We start from the raw sequence: 17,957 nt of genomic DNA, 5'->3' as shown, positions 1-17,957 counted from the left end.
TTTCAGATCTGCGGGCTGCATTGTGCACTTTGGTATAGCAGCAGTTATATGTATAATTTTCTGCTACCCACTCAGTCTGCATACAGTTTGTGTTTTTTGCTTGTCACATCATTGGTGCTATCTGTAAATGGCTAATTTAGTGTTAATCCACAAGACCATGGGGTGGTGTATTAACTAGGGATGCACCAATACCAGTTTTGTAAGACCGAGTACAAGTACCGATATTCTTTCTCGATAACTCACCGACACCAATTATCAATACCTATTTTTAGTGTCACATGACTGTTTTTTTAAACTAATCAAAAATTATCACTTAAGGCAGCGGTTAGCCCTGGCTGCAAATGTCAATTGGATTTGTTTTGAACCGCATCCAGTTTGCATGATATGTGAACTAAACTGGCTTTCTATGGAGTATAATAGAACATATTATTGCAATTTTAAAACGAGTCAGATACGATTTTCAATCTTGTTCAGGTGCAATTTCCAGTGTCAAACACTTTAAAAAATCAAACCTGAACTACTGAACGAAATCGTATCAGACTCTTTTTACAAATCACACTGAAACCAGCCATGCATGCACATATGTAAACCTGGCCAGTCTGCAGACTTGAAGGTATCAGTTTTAGTATCGGAGCATTTGCATGAGTACAAGTACTCATGCAAATGCTTAGTATCGGCACCAATACCAGTATGGGTGCATCGCTAATATTAACCTCCCTCATCAACACTTCCCCAATTTGGTTCACTTGTTTTTGCCTAACCATCCATGTGCTGTGTAGTTATGCCCCTGCATTCACAGTGTTCACCCTTCCATGAACAATTCAAGTTTTACCTGAATCTGTTGCATGCATCAGAACTTCTAATTAGACTATTGAAAGGCTTTTATGAATTAGAAGCAGGGCTGGGACAAGGGATGGGCAGGAGGGGTAGCTGCCCTGGGCACTGTGGCATCATGTGAGGTGGGGGGGGGGCACTGTGAGGTCATGGGGGAGGGTATTTGTGTTGGGAGGGGTAATTTGGGGGGGGGGGGGGCAGGGAGTAAGAATTGTTCTAGGAGGGGAAATTTGAGTGGAAGTGCAAGTGCTGGGAGTGGTGATTTAGGGGGATTTGTGTTGGGGTGGGGGATGGGAGAAGAGGATTTGTGCTAGTAGGGGGGATTTTGGGGATTTGTGCTAGAGGTCATATTGTAGCTGCCATTTTTTGGGGGGGGGGGATTCAAGCTAGTGAGGATTATTGGGGAGTATTTGTGCTAGGAAGGGAAATTTTAGGGGGAAATATTTAAGCTAGGAGGGGGAATTTGGGGCAGACTTTGTGGTGGGAAAGGGGATTTGGAGTGGGGGTGGGGAGGATGTGTACCAAAATTTAAGGGGTAGACAATTTGTGCTATGAGGGGTGGTTTTATTTTGGGGGGGCATTTGTGTTGGGGGGTTGGGAATGAGGTGTAAATATTTGTGCTGGGAGGGGGGATTTTAGCAGTGGGGTGGATTTGGGAGGGAGGGGGGTCAATGCTTAGGGGATAATCTTGCAGATTTTTTGCTGACACATAATGCTCATACATCTTGGGGGGGGGGGGGTTGCAGTTTGGAGTGTTCGCCCTGGACTTTAGATGACCTTGTCCTGGCACTAATTAGACGCAGGACATTTTGCCACCAGAAAAGTGTTGTAACTGCTTCACCGAAACACCCTGACAGAGTCTATACTGCAATACAAGCTTCCTGCTAGAAAATTTTTTTTAACCAATAAGTCCACTTTAACCTCTTCCGGACCGCCCATCGCCTTTTTACTGCGGCAGGGTGGCCCTCTTGCGCAAACTGACGTAGACATATGTCGGTCGCGTGCCTGCAGCTAGGGGGCGAGCACGCGCCGGCGGTGGCGCGCTTTCGCCCCCACTCGGCAGCAGGGAAGCCAATACACGGACAGGCGGTTACTATTGCTGCCTGACACCTGCGAACGCTCCCCGCTGAGAGAGAAGAACGTTCTTCTCCCTGGAATGATCATAGAGCCCTTGTGATCCTTCTATATAGGATCAAAGGTCTCTATGATCATTTCACAAGCTACGCCCCCCCCCCACAGATAGAATCACTCCCCTAGGCTCACATTTAACCCCTTGATCACCCACAATGTTGACCCCTTCCCTGCCAGTGTCATCATTACAGTAACAGTGCATATTTTTAGCACTGATTACTGTAGTAATATCACTGGTCCCCCCAAAAGTGTAAAAAAATCAGTTAGGGGTCCGATCTGTCTGCCGTAATGTCGCAGTCTCACTAAAAATCACAGATCGCCGCCATTACAGGTAAAAAAAAAAAACAATAAAGATGACATAAATCTTTCCCATAGTTAGTAAACGCGATAACTTTTGCGCAAACCAATCAAAATACACTCATTGCGATTTTTTTATACCAAAAATATGTAGCAGAAAACAAATTGGCCTAAAATGTTAAAAAATTTTGATTTTTAAATTATTTTTTTTTAGAATGTTATATAGCAGAAAGTGAAAAATATATATATATTTTTTTTTTCAGAATTGTCGCTATTTTTTTCTTTATGGCGCAAAAAATAAAAATCACAGAGGTGATCAAATACCACCAAAAGAAAGCTCTATTTGTGGGAAAAAAAGGACATCAATTTTATTTGGGTACAGAATCGCACGACCGCGCAATTGTCCGCTAAAGTAACGCAGTGCCGAACCGCAAAATATGGTCTGGTCATTAAGGGGGAAAATCTTTCGGTCCAGAAGTGGTTAATGCCACTTTTTCTTGCAGAGTTAAATGGGAATGGCACAGAAAACTCATTCTGAAATATTCATACTACAGATGTTTCTTGTTGCTTTTGAACTAGTAATTCCCCAAAGGCCAACAACATGTGTTGGTTAACACGCTGAGGCTGCATCCCCTGGGATAGTTATTTGTTCGGTAGCTACGCTCCTAGAGGGATGCTCTGGCCCTGGCACATTACAGACAAATGATGTGTTTAATTTAACCTGTATTAAGAGTTTTTCAATTAATTGGCGTGCTTAGATTGTGTGATGCTTATACTGTATATATATATACTAGTTTAGCAAAAAAAAAAAAATATCCCTGCTTTGAACAGATGGTGCTGTGCATCATTTCCCATGCATGAAACACTGTGGGAACTGTTCTAAATACTGCACAGACCAACCGTGTTTCATAATTACTATTCATATTTTGGCAGGAGTCTCGATCACTAATACAACATTGTCTCTGCAGGAGATCACTCAGCGCGTGGAAGTACTACCGCTTACCTGACTGCCTTCTTCAATTTGCTCGGCTCCCAAGAGAGGAGAAAAAGAAAGTTAATTTCACAGAGTGCCTACTATTTTTGACTTTCACTTTTCTAAGTTGCTGTTCAGCAAGTGACATTATAGCTGAACTCTAGACAAAAAAATACATCAAATGATGCACTTATATAATCAATTCAATGTATTTTTAAAACGTGACTAATGTAAATACCTGAATTTGACTTGTAATTGCCTGCATAGTACGTATTTTGAGCAAAACACAAGGAGGAAGGTTTTTCTATGAATGCTATAATTAAAAGATATGTGATTTTAGATCATCGATTATGATTGTGATGAATGTAACATAATTACAACGTAAAAAAACCCCAGTTGGCAAGTAACTGTTTAGTATCAAATTCACGGGACATGGTGTCTTCAGATTTAATTGGACTTTTACGTGAAGATGAATTTAATGCACCAAGTTCACTTTATAGACCATTTATGCATTTATACTGTCCATGGTAAACATCCCTCCTCCAAATTCCTTTTCTCAAGAGAGAAAACATTGGATTTTTGTACTTATCATGAAATCTATGTGTCTAAGTTCATCAGCGGACACAGCGCTCCATAATCATAACTACTGGGTTGCCTCCTCCAGGAGTAGGACTAGGCAGAACAAAAAAACATGCCCATGGCCCGTCCATAGCTGGTATATAACCCCCCTCTCTGCTTTAGGTAATCAGTTTAGTAGCAAGCAGTATCAGAAGTATAAAAAACTCCATAGAGGGGTGCAGTCTCAGAAGTATAAAAAACTCCATAGAGGGGTGCAGTATTAGAAGTATAAAAAAACTGCATAGAGGGGTGCAGTATTAGAAGTATAAAAACTCCATAGAGGGGTGCAGTATTAGAAGTATAAAAAACTCGATAGAGGGGTGCAGTATTAGAAGTATAAAAAACTCGATAGAGGGGTGCAGTATTAGAAGTATAAAAAACGCCATAGAGGGGTGCAGTATTAGAAGTATGAAAAACTCCATAGAGGGGTGCAGTATTAGAAGTATAAAAAACTCCACAGAGGGGTTCAGTATTAGAAGTATAAAAAACTCCATAGAGGGGTGCAGTATTAGAAGTATAAAAAACTCCATAGAGGGGTGCGGTATTAGAAGTATAAAAAAAATCCATAGAGGGGTGCAGTATTAGAAGTATAAAAACTCCATAGAGTGGTGCAGTATTAGAAGTGTAAAAAAACTCCATAGAGGGGTGCAGTATAAGAAGTATAAAAAACTCCATAGAGTGGTGCAGTATTAGAAGTATAAAAAACTCCATAGAGGGGTGCAGTATTAGAAGTGTAAAAAACTCCATAGAGGGGTGCAGTATAAGAAGTATAAAAAACTCCATAGAGGGGTGCAGTATTAGAATTATAAAAGAAACTCCATAGAGGGGTGCAGTATCAAAAGTATAAAAAAAACTCCATAGAGGGGTGCAGTATTAGAAGTATAAAAAACTCCATAGAGTGGTGCAGTATTAGAAGTGTAAAAAAACTCCATAGAGTGTGTCCGTCGATGAACTCATGTGATTGGGTATTCTTTGCAAAGTGAAGCTTTACCTCATTTACTAAGCTTTGGAGCAACTGCATTTGCAGAGTCTATTTTCCTTTAGTAAATCAACCTCCATACCTCTGTACATGGAAATCACATCCTAGATGTCTTTACTGCAGCATACCCCCTTCTGTCTAATACCGCCCAGGACACCGCACACCTTTCCACTACTGAATTATGACTACTAGATGGAACTGTAGTCATAGGAAATAAATACTGATTTACTATGATCATCAGCTCCATCCAGTGGCCATAATACAGAGTTTTTCGAAATCAGGGTATTCTTGTAAAGAAAATTCCACTTGAAGATAAAAAAGCCAAATAGCATTTCATTTTGCCCTATTTTACACAAACAACAACAAATGTACATGCATTTTCACAGAACAAATAGCTCAACAAAATTGATATATACTGTATATGCCCCTCCCCTTTTCCCGGATTTAAGACTACCAGAAATGAATTACGACTCAGAGAACATGCTTTCTATAAAGAGGTGTTCTTGCAAAGCTGTCTTTAGCAATGGCTGGAGGATCTCACTATTGCACAGCAAGAATGACAAAAGACACAAGCAGCGAAGGCCCTTTACCTACCACAGCTCTAGGTAGTCTTAACGCTGTCTCTTAAATTGTATCTAAACTCAAATTAAACTCTCTAGGCATCAGCACATTAAATCTGACACTGTTTTAGCTGCAAATAAAACATTAGTGTTTCAATCACCACAGCCCTAAACCTTATATTAGCAGCCAGTTCCGACACTTCTGCTTTCAGCCTGATGTTAGGCTTCGCTGCTCTGTAAATTACAATTGATTTTACATTTACAGGGAAACTATATACTGTATTTAAATATAATATTAATAATACAATTTGAAATAAACCATTGTATAAAAGTGAAGGGGATTTAGGGAGTGCCATCAGATTCCCTTCATTTTCAATAAATACAAAGAAATGCACAGTCAGATCAGGGCAGGCCATACATTATGCAATTTTCTTTCCTTCAACCATGGGTTGAAGGAAAGAAAATAGCTTAAATACCCCATCAGCACAGTCAGTATTGATGGGGGAATCCCTCTCGTGAAGCTATTGTAATCTGACAGCGGGAAGCTGCCGACAGTGTTCAAACCAAAAACCAGACAGGCTGATTGTACTAAGGATGTTCAATAGATGGACTTCAGTACAACCAGCCTGCCCATACAGTACAACCTGAGCTGGCTGAATTTTGATCCATCTATGGACAGCTTTACTGCATGTATATAATACTATTCATAAAACTTTCCGTATCCAGAAGAAAGCTTTCAGACAACTGCGCTCTGTCATTTAGAACAACTGCTTTTGGAGACAAACCATGAAGTAAGAGGTGATATCTACAAAGTGAGGGGAATCCCCTCTTAGACCATTGTCCTCTAAACTGGTGTCCCTGTTGGAAGATCTCCTCTCACTTGTTGCTCTGGTGACAACTATAAATTTTCAGTTTACTCTCTATCTTGGTGACAATAGCCATCAGGACAAATAGAAAGAATTGATCTACCTAGTGGGGCCAACAATAAACACTTGACAGGAGATTCTATTCTAGAAAAAAAAAACAAAAAACGTATTGGCTTTACATACACTTTACGTTTTCTATTTATTATTAATTGTAAATCACTACAGGAAAAGAAATATGTATTTTTATATGTCATTTTTCAAGGCAGTGTTTGAGTGAGATGGTTTGCTTTGGATCTAACACAGAATGTTCTTATACCAAACACTTTAATAACCTAGGCCTAACATATATCAGCATTAAACTTACACAGCATGTAACTGATATGATGCTACAGGGACCACATTTTCTAACCATATAGCTTTGCACTGATTCACATTAGTATGATTGTTTGCATAATGCCACCATCAGGGCTATTAAAAAGTAAAATTCCATGCATTGCTAAACAAAAATGTTTACCATGCTTCAAAGAATTAGGCACAAGGGGGGTAGCAGATTTAAAGTGAATTAGACCTTGTCTAAAATGTTTCAAAGGAAGCAACACTGTAGAACATGAATGTCATGGTTGCTGAAAGTAATTATTTTAGTCTTCAGATTATTCTCTGTTTCCCAGTGTCACCACTTTGATCCAAGGTCCAGGCTGTATATAAGGCCTCAGCTTCAGGCCTAAGTTGATATTAAGCCCTACCTATTCCATCTCTAACACCCGCCTTTGTTATTCAACTGTCTGATGTAAAAACGTTGGGCAGCAGCAACTGTGGCATTTGAAAGCTAAAGTCATGATCTCATGTATGACCTTGGCATAGGATCTAGAAGGGCCTCACAGATGACTTAGGGATTGATTCTCAGACTAAGGCTGGCCATACATCACATTTTCTTGTATAATTTGACTTTGTATTTATCAAAACCATATAATATGAGGTCAAACCTAAACACTTTTCAAATCAGGCAGGCCCCTGTACAACATAGTTGTTGAAATTGAATAAGAAAATTGTATAATGTATGGCCAGCATAATACAGGTACTTTTAGACAACAAAAGATGTCTTCATTTACAGCATTGTTGTTTTAGAAATGTTTTAGGTCAGGTTCACTTAACCGCTTGCCGACTGCGCACAGTATATTTACTGCGGCAGTCGGCCCCGGCCAGGCAGAGTGACGTAGGTCTACGTCGCTCGCCTGTCACTCCTTCCAGAGCCAATAGCGGGCGGGCGCGCGCCCGCTGAGGCGCGCGCCCGCCTCGGCTCGTTCACGGAGGAGTGCGGGAGTGTGACTGGCGGACCCGATGTCCGCCGGTCACACTACGATCGCCGGTACAGCGGGAGAAAGACAGAGCGGCTTGTGTAAACAAGCCACCTGTCAGTTCTCCCTGTGTAAAAGTGAAGATCAAACAGTTCTACTATGTAGAACTGTTGATCTTTGTTTTTACACTAGTAGACCTGTCCCTGCACAGTTAGAATCACGCCCCTAGGACACACTTAACCCCTCCCTGTCCAATACTGTTAACCCCTTCCCTGCCAGTGTCATTTTTGCAGTAACAGTGCATATATATAGCACTGATTACTGCAGTAATGTCACTGGTACCCCCAAAAGTGTCAAAAATGTCAGTCAAGGGTCCGATCTGTCCGCCGCAATGTCGCAGTACCGCAAAAAAAATCGCAGATCGCCGCCATTACTCGTTAAAAAAAAAAACACCAAAAATGACAAAAATCTTTCCCTTTGTTAGTAAACGCGATAACTTTTGCGCAAACCAATCAAAATACGCTTTTTGCGATTTTTTTTGCCAAACATAGGTAGCGTAAAACAAATTGGCCGAAAATTTTAAAAAATTTTGATTTTTACATTTTTTTTGGGGGGAATTTCATATAAAAAAAAGTGAAAAATATTGTTGTTTTTGCAAAAATTACGCTCTTTTTTTGTTTATAGCGCGTGATCAAAAAATCGCACAGGTGATCAAATACCACCAAAAGAAAGCTCTGTTTGTGGGAAAAAAAGGACGTGAAATTCGTTTAGGTACAGCGTCCAAAAAGGACTTTGACAAAGCACAGCAGTGCGAAACATGTCGTCACGGCAACTCTGATGCTTTCCAGGCCAGGTCCCGACGCTTGCTGACGCCGCTTACGAGTAGCGGCCTCCGCTGTGGATACCTCTGGTTGGCGGCTCCGCGGCACGTCTACACTGCTTCAGTGCGAGCAGCCACACTATCGGGTGGGAGGAAGCCACGCCACCTTACCGGCTGGTCCGGTCTGCTTTTGGCACATAAGATCCTTCTCCCTTATGCCTGGTTCCCTGCTGTGATCATCTACACAGTTCCGGCTCACCCAGCGGCTCGGTCATCCTGTGACCCCCAGCAACGCCACAGATCTGGTTTGGAATACATTCTATTATGTTTTAATCATCATCACTATATATAATTTTTATAAATAAACTTTTCAAGGTTTTCCATCAAGCCTGCCTGAGTTACATTGTAGACTATGTACCGTGGGATAGCGCTGCTGCCCCTCCCCCCATTTACTGACTTATGCTGAATCAGCATTAATTAGCAGCAGCACCACACGGTAATTTGACTTTATTCATTCCTGAGAGTGAGAGATATCACAGTTAGCGCTGGAAGTCCCTTTGTTGTTTGATCTATTGCCTTCAAATCTTCTGACTGGCACTTTGATATGATCTCTGAATGCCTAACGCAGACTACCTAGGGCTAAAAAAATCCCAGAGTGTCTCTTCAGCTAAAAACAAACAAGTCATTTATAGTTTGTAATTTTGCAAAAAAAAAAAGCCACAGTTTAAACATGTTTGTATTAAGGTTATAGATTAATTGTGCCTAGGTACATAGGCACTAACAAATTCTTTAGCACCTTAACACCTCCTAGGTAGGTGCTAAAGAGTGAGTATAGTTTTTGGCTCTGTCTGCCTAGAAGAGGAGCAGCAGTCAAATTCTATATTGCTTTCTGCTTAACAGAGAGCAGAATCTGTGAGTTAGGTCTGCTCAGGGCGCTCAGTGTGTGATTCATTTGGTCTAGGGGAGTGTTTCAAACTGGTCCAATAGGGAGGCATAATGGCCAGTGGAGGACACCGTACCAATGGGTACACAGCCTTTGGTACAGCATCAGTGATTGGCACAGACTGCTGTCTCTGTCCATTGTGGGGTGTGGTATAAAAGCCAGGAGCACATGTGCTCGGGGTCTTTGGCTGATGAGCTGAGTCCCAGAGGGAGGGTGACGGTTGTCTCTTCATCTGCATTGGTGGCACGTGGTCACAGGCAGTCAGCCTGGTCAACCAGAAGGAAGGAGCTGAACCCAGAGGTCCAGGATAGCTGTCTAGAGGGGTTGAGACACTGGAGAACCTGTAAAAACAGTATCGTGAGTACAGGGGATCGTGTCTGAGGGCCTGAACTGTGAGGGGGCCACCCCGGAGTAGAGTAGTCAGAAATGGGTGTCAGCTGGTGGAATAAAAGGGGATGCTAGGCGAGTACCCTGAAGATAGGTGCCCAATCAAGTCTTCCCTTCAGAGACTTTACCTTAAATTAATTTAGTGGCAAGGTGAATCTGCAGCTTTGCTACATCTTCAGATAGGAGTCCTCATCAAATGTGAATAGTTCAATTCTGGAGTATCCCACTCTATCTCTTCTCCCATCCCTATTTAAAATAAAACAACAAAAACAACTACAACCTCTAGACTGATTATTGACTGAGCCGGAAAGTAAAGTGTTAAGTTGTGCATGCAGTTGCTAACGTTAACCCAGAGGGATCCTAAAAGGTGAAGAAGTTAGCAGTCCTCAAGAGGGCAGTGCTACATATAGTATACTAAACTGCAATGTTTAGCACTTTCTGGCTGGGGAGGTTGGGCTTAGAATTTACCTCCACAGCCCTAAGATCAGCTGAGGCTGAAAACTGCTAATCAGTTGCAAGGCAAATTTAAAGGTAATTTCTTATACTGCTGCACTTCCCTGGCAACTTCCATTCCAACCACTGATCCGATTCCCTAATAGTACATTGACTATGTTGACAGATCTCCCATTTACTTGTCCTTGATTTAGGCAGACTTTATAGTAAAATCAATAAAAATATTGTTTCAATTCAAGCTATTAGATGTTACAGGGAGAGGATGCTGGGGGCCCCATCAAAATGTTGGCATGAAGCCCTATGAATTGTAGTCCATAAGATAAACAGTACAGCGGCTACAAATTGTTATTAAAGCAGATGTGGTGACCTAGTAAGGTAAACTGTATGGAACATCTGTATTAAACTTTTAGGCTCCATGCACACTAGCATTTTTTTATAAGCTCAAAAAACGCTATAAAAATGCTGGATACAAACCCTGTACTCTTAGCAACTACACTCCTCTTCCTTGTCTTGCCGAGTTACCCTTTTGTAATGGTGTTACTTCATACTCCTTTGTGATTTACAGGCCCTGGTTCTTTTGATATGCCAGAACCAACATGCACCCCTTTGAATAACTTCAGAACAGGCTACAATAGTTGATGCAACTTTACTGAAGAACTTTCATAACACAATCCAACATGAATAAAGTCCAATTCCTAACCCTAACTATAGCAGTATGGTGACCCGGGCATACCTTGTGAGATGAGAGTCCATAATAGCATTGTCCATTTCTGGATTTCTTCAGAAAACCCCGGTTCCTTCAGCAGCGCCAAACGATTTCTGGAACCCACCTTACCCACCGGAACTCTCTGACCTTAGCCATCTCACTTTTTTTTAGTACAGGTGGGCTGGCTTAGACCAAAAGCCCAGGAACAGAGCTTGCAACAATTAAGCCTTTCCCCCAGCCTAGGCCAGCCACTGGCTCACTGCAACTATACACAGTTCAACCTGCCTACATGCAGATAAGTGTAGATCTGCTTTAAATATAATTACCCTTACACTAACAATATTCTCACCTAATGACCAAATGCCTATATGTATCACATTAGATATATCATTTCCAGACAGTCTCATTATGGGCACATGGATTTTTTTTTCGGTGGTTATGAAAGTTAAAAATATGCAGAGAGGCTGATTTAGTTGATATTTTGGATACGGCACAACGTCCAGGCGGGCAGGGAGAAGCAGTGCTGAATAAGCAGGAAATCCTTCTCCTGGGATTTTGGCTGAAACTAGCTCATAAGACTGTTTTGACAAGAACAATAGTTTGTTAGCATAGAGAAGCTACTTTCCCAGTAGCTGCCTCTATATTTACCCTGTATCAAAAATCTCTAAAACAACAAGTTTCACAAGTTTTTTTTTTTTGTTTTATAACCTAGTTTGGTCATTTAAAAATAATGTAAAGGAATGAAAACTTTTCACACAACCAGGGCAATTTCTACCAGAAGGAAAAGGAAGAATTTTTTCTTAGGTGGGGCCCAATAGGGGCAGTATAAGGTGTTTAGTTGGACCATATGTATGATAATTCTCAAGTCTTGGCTCTTTCTAACAGGTGCCCATTTTAAGGTGTGTGGCTGAACCGGAGCCAGTGACAAATTTAGCTGGATTTCTGAATCCAGAGCTCCATTTATTCTTTTCTGTATTCTGTTCTGTCTCAAATTGATCCTGAATACCACTTTGCATTTCAAGAATACATCATAAACATCACTTATGTCATTTGTTTTCCTACATTAGGAAACACTAGTTCCTGTGTGTGCCCTGCAAATATATTGTAAAGGAATATCCTCCTGCAAACTCCATTCAAGCCTAACAGGCCTGCCAAGTAGGATATAGCATTGCCCTGGAGTCCTCTCTATTTTTGAAGGAGGGTATTTTATATCCAAGGATACATTGCCTTAAAGTTGAACCCCAGGCAGATTTAAAAGGCACACATTAATGCAGTCTGTCAAAGAAATGAAAGTGGTTTAAGTATCGGAATTTTACTTGGTATTGGCTTCCTAAAGGCGAAGTTCACCTTTTATAAATAAAATAATAAATACACATTTTTTGCAGGCAAAAATATTATCATTTATTACTTTTTATTTAAACTATAAGACATTGCACCCACGATCAGCAGATCATGGATGCAATGCTTAAATACTGTAGACTCTCCAGTACACTCTCTTTCCGTACCTCCAGTATAGGCAAATAGGGGTTGATTTACTAAAACTGGTGCAGCTCTGCATAGAAACCAATCAGCTTCCAGTTTCTTTTGTCAAAGCTTAATTGAACAAGCTGAAGTTAGAAGATGATTGGCTACCTTGCACAGCTGCACCAGAATTTGCACTCTACAATTTTAGTAAATCAACCTCATTGTTACTGAAAGGCAGGAATAATCAATGGACTACAAGTGTGCTCTTCAGTGCTCTCGCAGTTCATTGAGAACTACACAGAGGTTGATGGTATTTGTACTTCATTCATTCAAAGAACTCAGAGCCCCGCACAGCCACACTGTTTTTAAATACTGACAGCGAGTGCGGGGAGAGGATTCCCCACCCACTGTCACAGGGGGGGGGGGGGGCGAGAGGCTGCAGGAGCTGAAACATTATACATGTTCCATTCTAAATATTGGTGTCCCAAAGGTCAACTTAGCCTTTAAAGTGGTTCTAAAGCCTAAACATTTTTTACCTTGATGTATTTCTTACATTGAGGTATAAAAATGTTTAGACAGCAGCCCCTCACCTCCCCAACGCCAGTGGGGAACCCGAGAAGAGGAGGTTCAGGGTCACTCCAGTGAGCAGGTAAGTATAAACCGGTTTATTATTAGAAAACAATTACTTTAAAGAATACTGTTCAGCCTGTACATCAGAGATCAGAAAGGGGGGAAGGAGAACCATCACACAGAGTAAATCAGTACAAGGAACATGCTGATAGGTGGAGAAAGAAGAAAGACAGAGTGATAAGCTTATCAGTGAGCTGATTTTCCTTTGGCTGTCCAATCACATAGAGGGGGGGGGGGGGGTGGTGACGACTTTTAAGGCTGGCAATACATGGATCAGAAGTCAGTTGGTTCAGCAGGTACCAGCTGAATTTTGATCCATGTACAGGCCATCCTGGTTGTACAGAAGTCGATGTATTGATAGACTTCTGTACAACCACTCTGTCTGGTTTTTTCCCAACAATCAGTGCTGCCAGCTATAGCCGGCAACACTGATCATTGTTCTGATGGCGGGGAAGGCTTCCCGCTGTGAGAACACAATAACACAGCGGGAGTGACTCCCCAATCAACCTCGAATGTAAGGATGGGGAATTGGCACATTTTTTTTGTTCAACCTGCTGATTGAAGGAAAAAAAATATATAATGTGTGGCCTGCCTAGGTGAAAGTGATGCTGCAGTAGAAAAGGATCAGGTCCCCTCCCCAAACAGGCCGGTCTGTGCTGTGCAGCAGAGTTGTGTAAATCTTAGGACTTAATGGACAGAATTATAAATCCTTTGACAGGTAAAGCATCTTTTGTATATTTATTCAATCTGTGCTTTAAATGTTTTCTGGAGCTCAGCTTTAAGGCAGTCTCACTTCCCTGATTGCATTTTATATAATATAAAATAAAGTGAAAATCCATCACAGAGAGTAGGATCGCACCATACCAGCCAAAGCAGGCATGCAGGTCCAGGATTTCAGATAGAGAATTCTTGCCAGCAAATTCACATGAAGATGTAAGAAATTGTTAAATTATTTAAAATGGATGTAAGCCTAAAACAAAAAACAAAAAAAGAATGATCCAGATTGTTAAAGGCTGGATAGACAGCATAGGGCATGTGCTGTGTCATTTGTCCCTCTCTATGTTCTAAAAAACCTGGTTGATCCTGCCTGTTCTCCCACCACTATAGCTGTAAAATTACTATTGAGAAATCCTGTAATCCCTTTTCCTACTGGAAAAAAAAAACCTTATTTACAGAGCCGCTGGGCGCTGCTCTCCTTCTCTCCTCCCGGCTGACGTCAGTGGGGAATCTCAGCCCCTCCTGCTGTAGTGCTCAGACCAGGGAAGGGAAGCGCTGGCAGGTAGCGCCCAGCGGCGCTTAAAATAAAATATATTGTGAAATAAATAAAAAAAAAACGTAGACACTGCACATTATATCTTCCTGTAAGAGAGGGGATTACATGATTTTTCAGTAGTGACTTTACAACTGCTTTAACTGCCCATCATTCCCCATCCCCACCTGAAATATCAGTTTTGGGTAATGTGGCTCTAAATATATACATTTCTAAACACAAATAAGAATGGAAGATTTTGGATAAAGATCTCAGAAATATGGTCTATGTGCATAGACTGTGAAGTTGCTAAGATGTTCAAAAAATAGTTAAAACCCATGGAGTAAATTTATATATTTTTTTGACTTTTTAAAATGTAAAAAGTGAAATAGTTGCTAGGCAACTTTGTATCAAGAAAGACTAGTAAAATGCATAAACAGCCAATTTTAATTCCATCTTTTCAGCTTTGCAGCTTTGCAGCGTTATTTTATTCTAACAACTAAAACTCAAAAATTGCAAATATACAGCAACAAAAACATAGCATCCATTAGATAGGTAAATAAATCAAATGTAAAGTCTAATGTGGATAAAAAAATAATATTTAACCCAATTGTGTATATCTTAAAACGTTTAAATTTATTTTTTAAATACAGGCAGTGGAAGTACCTGAATATAGCTTTATACGAGCTTCTTGCAATCACCCACAAAGCAGATCTCAGAGAGAATTAAGAGCAACATGGCGTCTAATGGTAGCCACATACATGCTTTGATCTTATTATCAAATCAATGTGCGATTCAATCAAAACAACTAAATAGGTAGACAACTGAATAGGTATATTTTCAAATCCATTTACAAATGGTTTAGATAAGACTTACTGAAACTGAGTCGATCAGCCAGGGCAAAAAATGACCAATCGTGTTGAATCAATTGTTATGCATTTGATCATATTTCGATTGATCAGATTATGGGAATACTGGTGGAAACAGAGATGTGATCAATTACTTACAATCATAACTTACAATTGTATCTAAACTATCAATCAAAATCCTTTTCCCTGTTTGTGGCATATTGATCAAATGGGTTTTCGACTATAGATCCCTTATTTCTAGCGAAAAAGTTTGATTGGAAAATAAATTGATTATTTATAGAAGTCCCACCAAAACACTGTCAGACTGCTGACAAGACCAGGAAGCAAAGTGATGAAAATATTGAACAATGATAGTGGACAACTGGGCAGTATAATTTTCTACTAACTGCCTTGGTGAGTGGGCGAATGGGTCAATTAGACCCCTTAACTATTTACTATGACACCAGACAGTTAAAATCATTCCATTTCTAAAATTAACTTTATTCAGAATAGCACAGATTCTCTTTCCTTATTTATCACTAGCGATGAGCCAAACTACCCTGGGTTCAGTTTGGCAGGGGAACTGTGAATTTTGGGTAGTGATGTCACTGCTATTCCCACCCCAGAACTTCAGGATGGTACCTTGGCACACAACGTCAGCGCCACCAACTTGAAGAACTCAGCCATCTTCCCAAATCCTCACTGTCCAGCAGGCCTACCATTATTTCTGGCTACAAACCTAATTGCTGTAAGTCAGGAGTAGTCAAGTCCCACCTATTTTCTGCCCAGGGCCCCACCCACACCAGAATATATAGAGCACAAAACTCCACCCACTACATCATAAGGATGGCCTTTCTAAAAGAGGTACTACCACCTGCCTACATACAGATACTACAGGAACTTAAAACTTTGGCTTTGACTTTAGGACCAAACTTTGGCTGCAGTTGCTGATAAAATAATATTGGAAAGTTTGAGCATGCAAGAATTCACTGTGCATGGTGAACTTTGCATATACTATTATACCTGCCACTGAAAAAATAAGTGCCACTCACAAACTCAAAAATCAGTCTACTCATGGGATCGCTGGGTGTCAAGACCAAAAGGAACTTGTCTCATCTCCAAAGAAGATCTAGTTGAACACCAGGCTAATCCAATGAACGTGAAGAAATGTAACGTACCTCAAAGTTCCCTGGCACTGGCAGGGAAGGGGTTAACTTTTATTGGTGATCAAGGGGTTAATGTATGCCTGGTGCTTACTAACATGTGTGGGGGGAGGGGACTGTGTGACACAGGCACAGATCGCAGGTTCATCTATGCTGAATCCTGCAATCTGTCCCTGCCTGTCACTTAGGAGATCTGGCCCCTCTGTTTACACAAGCGGGCGGATCTCCACACTCGATCCCCGACGATCAGGGAAGAGCGGCGGTGATCACCGCCTCTCCTCCCCTGTGCGCCGCCCACAAGGGGAGGAGTCCAGCGACGTAGGCCTACGTCACTGGACGATAACAAACCACTTTGCCGCAGTAGGGTCAACGTGAGCGGTCGGCAAGTGGTTAAGGACATTCACCCCCTCTATTTGATCTGTTTACCATTATCATTAAAAGCAAAAGTAAATCCTAAATTTTGGGTTGATCCCAGAAAAGTAATAGAGGGGAAATCTTCCAATGGAGACACTAGTTCTGGTGACCTGGGGGTCCCCAAGAAATTCTCTTAATTTTCAGGGATTTCCTCTAATTTCCTGTTTAGCTATGGGACAGGATGTGAAGGGAAATCTCCGCAATAGGACACAGATGGTAAAAAAAAATCTGCCAGTGGTTAAAATCCTTCCTTGCTCTATCCAAAATAGAAAAAAAAAAAAAAAAAAAAATGTTTTCCTATAGTTCTACTTTAAGTTGTTAGTCAGGTCCATCTAAATCCGCTAGTCTAACATTACCTTCCCCCCCAGACTGACAATGTTGCTGTCCAAAAGTGTCTCTATTATGGAGTGGAGACACCTTAAGATAAGAAGTGTGTTATTGGCCAGATGACCAGGTGAAAATAAAGGGAAAAAAAGCTGAAAAAGAAAACATATGCAGCCACCGAATTTAAGGATTGTTATGCTGTGAAAGAATACATTTTAGTGTTTTGGTTTAATACCACTTTAAGCCATGCAGTAGGTCTTAAAACTGAAAATTTTCAGATACACTTTGCTGAAACATTACTGTCCCCTTGTCCCCCTATGCTTATGATCAGGGCCGCTGATAGGGGGGGGGGGGCCACCAGCCCTCTTGTAGGGGGCCCGAGCACACAGGGGGGCCCACACAGAGAGGGGGATTAGTGATGGACAACAAATACAGAAATCTCCCTCCAGCACTTGAATCTGATCTGTCCCTCTCCCTGCTATCAGCTTTTATCTGTTGAGAAAGAGACAGTTGTCCCTCACTAATCCCCCTCCCTTGTGTGGGCCCCCCTCCCAGCACTTATCTCTGCTCAGGAGTTTATTTGTAAATTGTAACTTTGTTTCTCTCTCTCTGTCTCTCTGATTACTGAGCTCCAACTGCCCAGACTGTATATTTTTCTCATCTCATCTTCTTTTTTATTTAACATAGTTTTTTTTTTTTAGATTTAGCAGGAATTTTGCGAGTTATGTTATATTTGTGTCTGATAATAGTGATTTTGTTGTAATTTTAGCTAAATATATCTTTAATATTTTCTTGGGGGGGCCCTGCCAGGTAGTCTGTACGGGGCCCCGCGATTTCTAACAGCAGCCCTGCTTATGATGTTAGGGACCATCGGATGAAGATCCCTTATCTTCTCTTCCATTTCTCCCCCAGGACCTATCCTTTCCCACTTTATCGCCCTCTCCTGTCTTTGTTCCCCTACTCCTTACTTCCTCCTATGTCCTCTTGCCTTCCGGCCCCTCTT

General features: G+C 41.2%; 1 protein-coding gene across 2 annotated transcripts in view; it reads right to left on the bottom strand.

Moving 5' to 3' along the window:
- Positions 1-17,957, bottom strand: part of CERS6 (ceramide synthase 6) — a 320,898-nt gene that overhangs the window by 142,685 nt on the left and 160,256 nt on the right. The gene's annotated exons all lie outside the window — the stretch shown is intronic.

Source organism: Pelophylax lessonae (genome assembly GCF_965119305.1).
Source record: "Pelophylax lessonae genome assembly, chromosome: 6".
Lineage (NCBI taxonomy): Eukaryota > Metazoa > Chordata > Amphibia > Anura > Ranidae > Pelophylax > Pelophylax lessonae.
The sequence above is the reverse complement of the archived record's forward strand: the minus strand, read 5'-3'. Positions and strand labels throughout refer to the sequence as shown.